Here is a 7,055-nt window from a genome sequence, read left to right as displayed (position 1 = left end):
GGACATCATGATCTCTAAGGATCCTCGATACTTTTCTAAATAGGAAGGTTGCCTAGTTAAAAAAAAAAAAGGCAGGGAGGGCTTTATGGTCAGGTAGCCTGAGAGCTACCACCTACTGGTTGTGATCCTAGAAAGTTATTCAGTCTCCGTGAGTCCCACTTTGTACACCTGCAAACTGAGAACACCACACCTACATCACAGAAGTACAATTTCATTCATGGTCAGTGAGCCTAAAGTACACAGGACTGCACCTAGCACAGTGAGGATGCTCCTTCATGAGCTGCATGAAGAAGGCATCCTTTCACCTCTGCCAACAAGGAAGTGTGTAACTTTAGGAAAGCCACTTAAGCCCAAATTGCTATTGGGGTGCCTGGTTGGCTCAGTTGGTGGAGTGTACAACTCTTGATCTCAGAGTTGTGAGTTCAAGCCCCATGTTGGGTGTAGAAATTATGTAAAAAATAAAATCTGAAAAAAAAAAAGCCCACAAAAGATTCCTAAACTGCTACCATCAATCAAACCTTGACTCTAAGGTCTCACAGGAACCACAATTGTGAGGCATTCAACATGTAGAAAGTGCCCTTGGGTGAGAATATCAACCATTTTCAGGCTGACCTATTCTTATTGGGAAAAATATCCCATGGTAATTATTTTGGGGGCGTGATTTACTATTTAAAAATAGATTGCCTTGGGGTGGTGGGAGAAGTGCTGAAAGGATGCATTTTCACAAAATTTGAAAAACAGTTCCATAGCTCTGCACACACCCCCTAAAGCAGTTGCTAAAAACAGTGCTTGGTGTTGTATCCCTTGGCTGAGAGCCTCTCATTTGCCATGGACACACTGAAAATAATACAGGAAATACTTTATTCAAGAGAAGTTAATTTATCCTTTCTTCAGGCAGCCTCTTCTGTGCCAAATCTGAACCACTCTTGAAGGTCTACATATCAAGCTGCATTGGTTGTGTTTTAAGTGAAAAGGACATACTCCTTTGTGTTGGGCTGCAAGACACAAGTGTATGCAGTTGAATCAACTGCAAAACTAAAGTCCAGTCATGTCATCCCACTACTCAAAACTACCCAACAGCATTCCACCCCTCTCAAATCCTCACTCTAATCTATAAACCCTGTACAACTGGCCCTCTTTTCCCTGTGACCTCATCTACTGCCATTCTACCCAACCATCAGCATCAGTCACAAAAGCCTCCCCAGAACAACTCCTGCTTCAGAGTTTGACACTCACTCCACCTGTGCTAAGAAGGCTCTTTGCCCAGACATCTATCTATCGTCATGCTTCTTCCCCTTACTTTCGTAAGGCTTTTACATTGTCATTTTTCACTGTGGACTTCTCTGGCTACCCTTTCTGTTACTGCAACCCTCCTAGGCCTTCCCCCTTCCATCATTTATTTATTTCTACTTAGTAATTATTATTAAATAATATTTTATATATTTTATTTATGTATCTTGTTAAATGCCTGCTCCACTACTTGGTGAGTTATGAGAGAGAAGGTGTATTTTTCTTACTTGCTTTCTTCACTACTTATAAAGTGTTTAAAATAGGACCTAGCTCAGAACAGGTTCTCAATACATTCTTATCAAATGAATGGATAAATGAATGCTGACAGTCTCACTGAGGAGAGGTGATTCATCAACATAAACCATCAGAGATCTTACAGCATAAGCTTCCAAAAGAAAAGACTAAGTTTTGCTAATTCTCTGCCTCCTCAAAGCTTTCCAAAGCTTTGGATTATAGGGGGCACACAATAAATATTGAATTTATGAAATCAGTTAATTTATTTATTAATGACTTAAGCCTACTAATTAACATCACAGTGTATCTGAAAACATCATGCTATGAGCAACTGGTTTCATATTATAATTTGGCCACCAATTTTGTTTTAGAGCCTTAAATAGATTCCTTATTTCTGAGCTTCAGTGTTGACATCTTTAAATGGGAACAATATTATTTTTTAGCCGATGTATCTGAGAATTAGAATAGCTAGGCTTTATACAGTGCCTTGTAGATAGTGAAGTCTTAATAAACATTAGATGCTACTTTTTCCTTTATTAAAATAACTCCAGCTCAACAGTGGCTACTATGGTACAATTTACAATTACATTGTTCTCTTTGAGGAAGAATTTAAAATCTCAGCTGCAACACAGCCATCTGTAATAATAAAAAAAATTGTAGATTCATGCTCTCTTTAAGTTCCTCCTAAATCTCAAGCTACACCTGTGCAGGAAGCATTATATCACATAAACAAAGTCTTATTCATTGACTACCATCAAAAAGGAGAAAAAGGGGGAAAAATCTACAACTTCCACAGGAAATCCCAAGCACAAATTCTCACAGCTGCCTCTATTCACTTGTTATTACTGCCTTGACCATTGTTTTAATTACAGCTCAAAAAAAGACATTATTTTCATGGTACTTTTACCTCCTTAAAGCAAAGTAGTATTGCTGCTCTCCAATCTTGATGATTGCAGTTCTTGCACTCATCAGCCAGGCTGAATTAAGCTAGGCAACCTAGGAAGTCAAAGATTAAATTCTGGAAGTTAAAATTAGAGTGTAAAAAATTACTTCATGTGCCATAAAGTGTATATACAGTTTCTTCAATTATAGCCTGAGAAATCTGTCTCTGTGGGAAGGCACACTTCATTAACTTTCAGCTATGTAGGCCTGGGGCAGATAGGGTCATCATCTTATAAAATTATATAGTATTATGATCATAATGTTCTTCTTCTCATCAGGAGTAGAAGATTTATAAAAGTAATTGTTTTAAGGAAATCTTGATAAGGGAACTAATAGTATACTTCAGAGAGGTTTCTAAATTTATCCCAATTGTGAACTTGCCCTATTTATCTAAATTCCTGGAATTTATTTTTGTTTTGTGCTGACCAGTCTTTGACTCATTCATCTCATTAGTACTCCTTTGTTAAACTTTAATTGAGTTCTAAGAGAGGCTCTGGTTAGAAAACAGCACTGATTGTATGCGGTATAATTTATTATCTGAGTCGCTAAAATTGTCAGTTTTGACAATTTTTAGTCATTTTCTGACTCTTCAGAGTAGTTAAAACTTTAAACAAATATTTTTTAAAGTAAACCAGGCAAGTTTCCAATTAAAATAAGCATGGAAATGTTTTCAGATATTATACATACGTTTGGGGTAATTTCCTCGGAATAATAATATAATCTACAAAGACTGGCTCTGAAAGATCCTTAAATTCAAATCAAATGGCTTCTCAGTTCCACCCAAATTAATTTTGAGCTTCATGTGGCTACATTTTGTTGAATGTCTGCTTTGGTCAAGACAACACATTGATTCTCTAGACTGACTCTTCATCTCCTGTGGGGAAAAATAACAACACTTTTCATTTGCTAGATTCTCTGGGTTGATTGTTTTCTCTTCCTAGTCCTGTGCCTTACATATTTGCCACCTAATACTCTTAGAAGGAGGCAGATGTGGTATTTAGAGACCTATCTAAACATTGCGGTAATATGTTTAACATTAAAATTTTTTTTTAATGTTTATTTATTCTTGCGAGAGAGAGAGAGAGAGAGAAAACATGAGATGGGGAGGGGCAGTGGGAGAGGGAGACACAGAATCTGAAGCAGGCTCCAGGCTCTGAGCTGTCAGCACAGAGCCCATCACAGGGCTTGAACCCATGAACTGCGAGATTACGACCTGGGCCAAAGTCAGACACTTAACTGACTGAGCCACCCAGGTGCCCCTCATTTTCATTTATTTATAATACAAATATTTATTGAGCACTGCTTTACTATCTATTGCTAAATAACAAAGCACTTCAAAACTTAGTAGCTCAAAATAACAACCTGATTATTCTTGCATGATTCTGTGTGTTGACTAGGGCTCAGCTGAGTGGTTATTCTGCTGGTCTTGCTTAGGGTCTACATGTGATTGCAGTCAGATGCCAAATGGGGCTGGATCACCCAAAATGGCTTCTTCACTCACATGTTGGGAACCTTGGGGCTCCTACATGTGGCTTCTCTCTTCAGTGGATTGGCTAGATTTCTTTCACAGTGGCTTACAGTTCTAAGAGGCAGCTGGTGGAAGCTATCATTCTTCTGTAAGTCTGGTCTCAAAGTCTGAGGATGTCACATCCACTGTATTTTACTGGTGAAAGCTAATCACAAGATAAGGTGATTTTCAAATGATTTTTATAGGAGAGAAATGAGTGTTTCAACTCAGATTAGAGAACTGGATAAAACATCTCTCCAACCTCTACAATAAGACAAGACAGGACAAATCATGTACTACTGACATTTTGTAAACCCTTACAAAAACTTAGGTCTCTGAACAATCACCTACTTAAAATCTATAGAGAGAGAGGTACCCACAGGGAGAAATAAAATGTAAGCATTTGCTTATCTTGGACAGATACCACCAAACAACATACAAGCTGGTAAGAATATTCGGCTAGCAACTTTTAATGAGTTGCTAAAGACTAAATATGGGCTTGAAGGAGAATATGAAGCCCCAGGAGGCTATAGACATGGGAAGGATTGCATGCCCTTGCAGCTTTTCCAGTTAAGAACTCTACCAGGTGCTCACAGAGAAGACCAACAAGAATTCCCAGAACACTTCCCCAAGGTGCTGGTTTCGGCAGGGAACAGCAGGCACAGCCACAGCTTTACCTGGATTTATCTCCCCTATGGAACAAAAGTCTTAATCCATAGGGGGAAAGGACAACTAAAACCAGAGCTTGAATACTGGTGGGAACCTACTGTAGCTGGGGAAGGGAAACAAGGGGAAAAAACCTCTACCCCTGGTGGAGGGAATGAATATGTGCTAGGCCAAATTTAACATCTGAAGAAGATGCAGGAACATCCGTAAAGGGCATACTCACAATGTTCATAGTGCCTGCCTGAGGTTTAATTAGAGCATCAGAAAATGAGCCTCTCTCCCCACCACCACATTAACAATTGTTGAGTATAAATAACAGTGGAATGTACGGTGGGAAACCAGTACAAAGGAAAGATATGGGGCCAAACAGGGAGCAAGTGTTGAGAAAATCCATGAGTAAATTAACTCATACTGTAAACACAAGATATCACTAGAAGAATCTGATGCAGTAGTGCACTGAGGGTAATCACAGTAGTAAAAAACTTCAAACTCTGCCAACTTCTGACTAGATGAATATAAAACTCCATTCTACAAACCTTACAGAAAAGAGGCAGGCTTATCTCTAAACTTGAAAAAATTATTTACTTCATTATCTAGCGTTTTGTACAACATGGCCAGATTCTAACAACAACAACAACAACAAACTTTATGAGATACACAAAAGGGCAAGGAAAACAAAGTCTGAAAAGATAAAGTGGTTATCGGAACCAGACTCAGATATGACAAAAACGCTGGAACTATCAGACAGAAAACTTAGGATAACTACGATTAATTTGTTAGAGGCTCTAATGGAAAAGAAAAACGCAAGATAAGAAAGGCATTTTCAGCAGAGTTAGAAACTATAAGATAAAGTCAAATGGAAATGCCAGAAGTCAAAAATACAGTAACAGAGATAAAGAGTGACTTTAATGGGCTCATCAGGAGCCTTGACATAGCCTAGAAAAGAATTAGTGAACTTGAAGATAGGTCAATAGAAATTATTCAAATTGAAAAACAAAGAGGAAGAAAAGGTGAAAAATCAAACAGACCATATGATATCAAATGGTATAATATCAAATAGTATAACATATGCATAATTGGACTCCCAGAGGAAAAGGAAGAGAGAATTGGGCAAAAAAAAAAAAAAAAATTTGAAGAAATGATGACTGGAATATTTTCAAAATTAGTGTCAGACATCAAACCACAGATCTCAGAACCTCAAAGAACACCAAGAAGAGTTCATTAAAAAAATCCAAAACAACCCACAAGCCTAGGCACATCTTATTCAAACTGTTGGAAACTGAAAACAAAAAGAAAATCTTAAGCTCAATCTCTGAATACTTACCTACAGAGGAATAGTAATAAGATAAACAACAGACTTCTAGTCAGAAACAATATAAGAAAGATGACAGTAGAGGGGCATCTTTAAAGTGCTGCAGGAAAATCCCACATCCAGTGAAAGCCACTTTCAAAAGTGAAAGAAAAATAAAGTCTTTCTCAAACAAAGGTAGAGGAAAGAAGCTCCAGTCTTCTTTTTTTTTCACTTTTGTTTTTGTTTTTGTTTTGGAAACAGACACAGGGCATATCACAGGGGGAAGCAGTGTGATGCCTCCTAGCAAGGCTCAGGACAATAGTAGCCAAAGTCAGAGATACCACTGTGGCCAGGCCTAAGACCAACATCACAGAGGTATGAGGAGAGGTTGACCCCTCCACACCAAAAATCACCAAAATATGCAATCACCAAAAATATGGAATGCTTCACAAATTTGTGAGTCATCCTTGCGCAGGGGCCATGTTAATCTTCTCTGTATCATTTCAATTTCAATATATTTGCCACTAAAGTGAGCGTGCTCCACTCTTGATTTAAAAAGTGTCCTGTGCATATAGGGAGAGAAGAAATTGGTTGAAAGACACCTTTAGAGATTAGCTACTAGCATCCACTGAATGTAAGGTAAAAGTTATAGTACTGGGGAAAGTCCATGTTACCTCATTGAAATTAATTTTTCCTATTTATAAGTTGCTGGTATTAGTTTATATGATTTCAATGATTTCTTAAAATTGAACTATTTTTTTTAATGGTAGTCGTACATTGTCGTTCATTACTTTATCAATCTGGAGATAGGTATTTTTGTGTGTGATATATAAAAACAGTCTATTTTAAAATTAGATTAATATATTTCTGAAATGTTAGAATGGTTGGCTACACATAGTAGCTGTGGCTGATTATAATCAATCTATGAAAACTTAACCATCTACACATGAGCTGATGTCTGTATTTTCTTAAATTAATTTATTTATTTTGAGAGAGAGAGAGACAGTGAGTGAGGGAGGGGCAGAGAGAGAAGGAGAGAGAGAGATCCCAAGAGGCTCCCTGCTGTCAGCACAGAGCTCAACACAGGGCTCCATCTCACGAACTGTGAGATCACAACTGGAGCCA

General features: G+C 37.9%; 1 non-coding gene across 1 annotated transcript; it reads right to left on the bottom strand.

Annotated features, from left to right (window-relative positions):
* Positions 1–6,360: 6,360 nt before the first annotated feature.
* On the bottom strand, positions 6,361–6,463 carry LOC121038362 (U6 spliceosomal RNA). The gene has a single exon (XR_005794318.1). It is a non-coding gene; the product is annotated as a U6 spliceosomal RNA (small nuclear RNA).
* Between the last annotated feature and the right edge of the window lie 592 nt (positions 6,464–7,055).

The sequence above is a fragment of the Herpailurus yagouaroundi genome, unplaced genomic scaffold (assembly GCF_014898765.1).
Source record: "Herpailurus yagouaroundi ecotype Mexico unplaced genomic scaffold, PumYag 165, whole genome shotgun sequence".
NCBI classification, from domain to species: domain Eukaryota; kingdom Metazoa; phylum Chordata; class Mammalia; order Carnivora; family Felidae; genus Herpailurus; species Herpailurus yagouaroundi.
The sequence above is the reverse complement of the archived record's forward strand: the minus strand, read 5'-3'. Positions and strand labels throughout refer to the sequence as shown.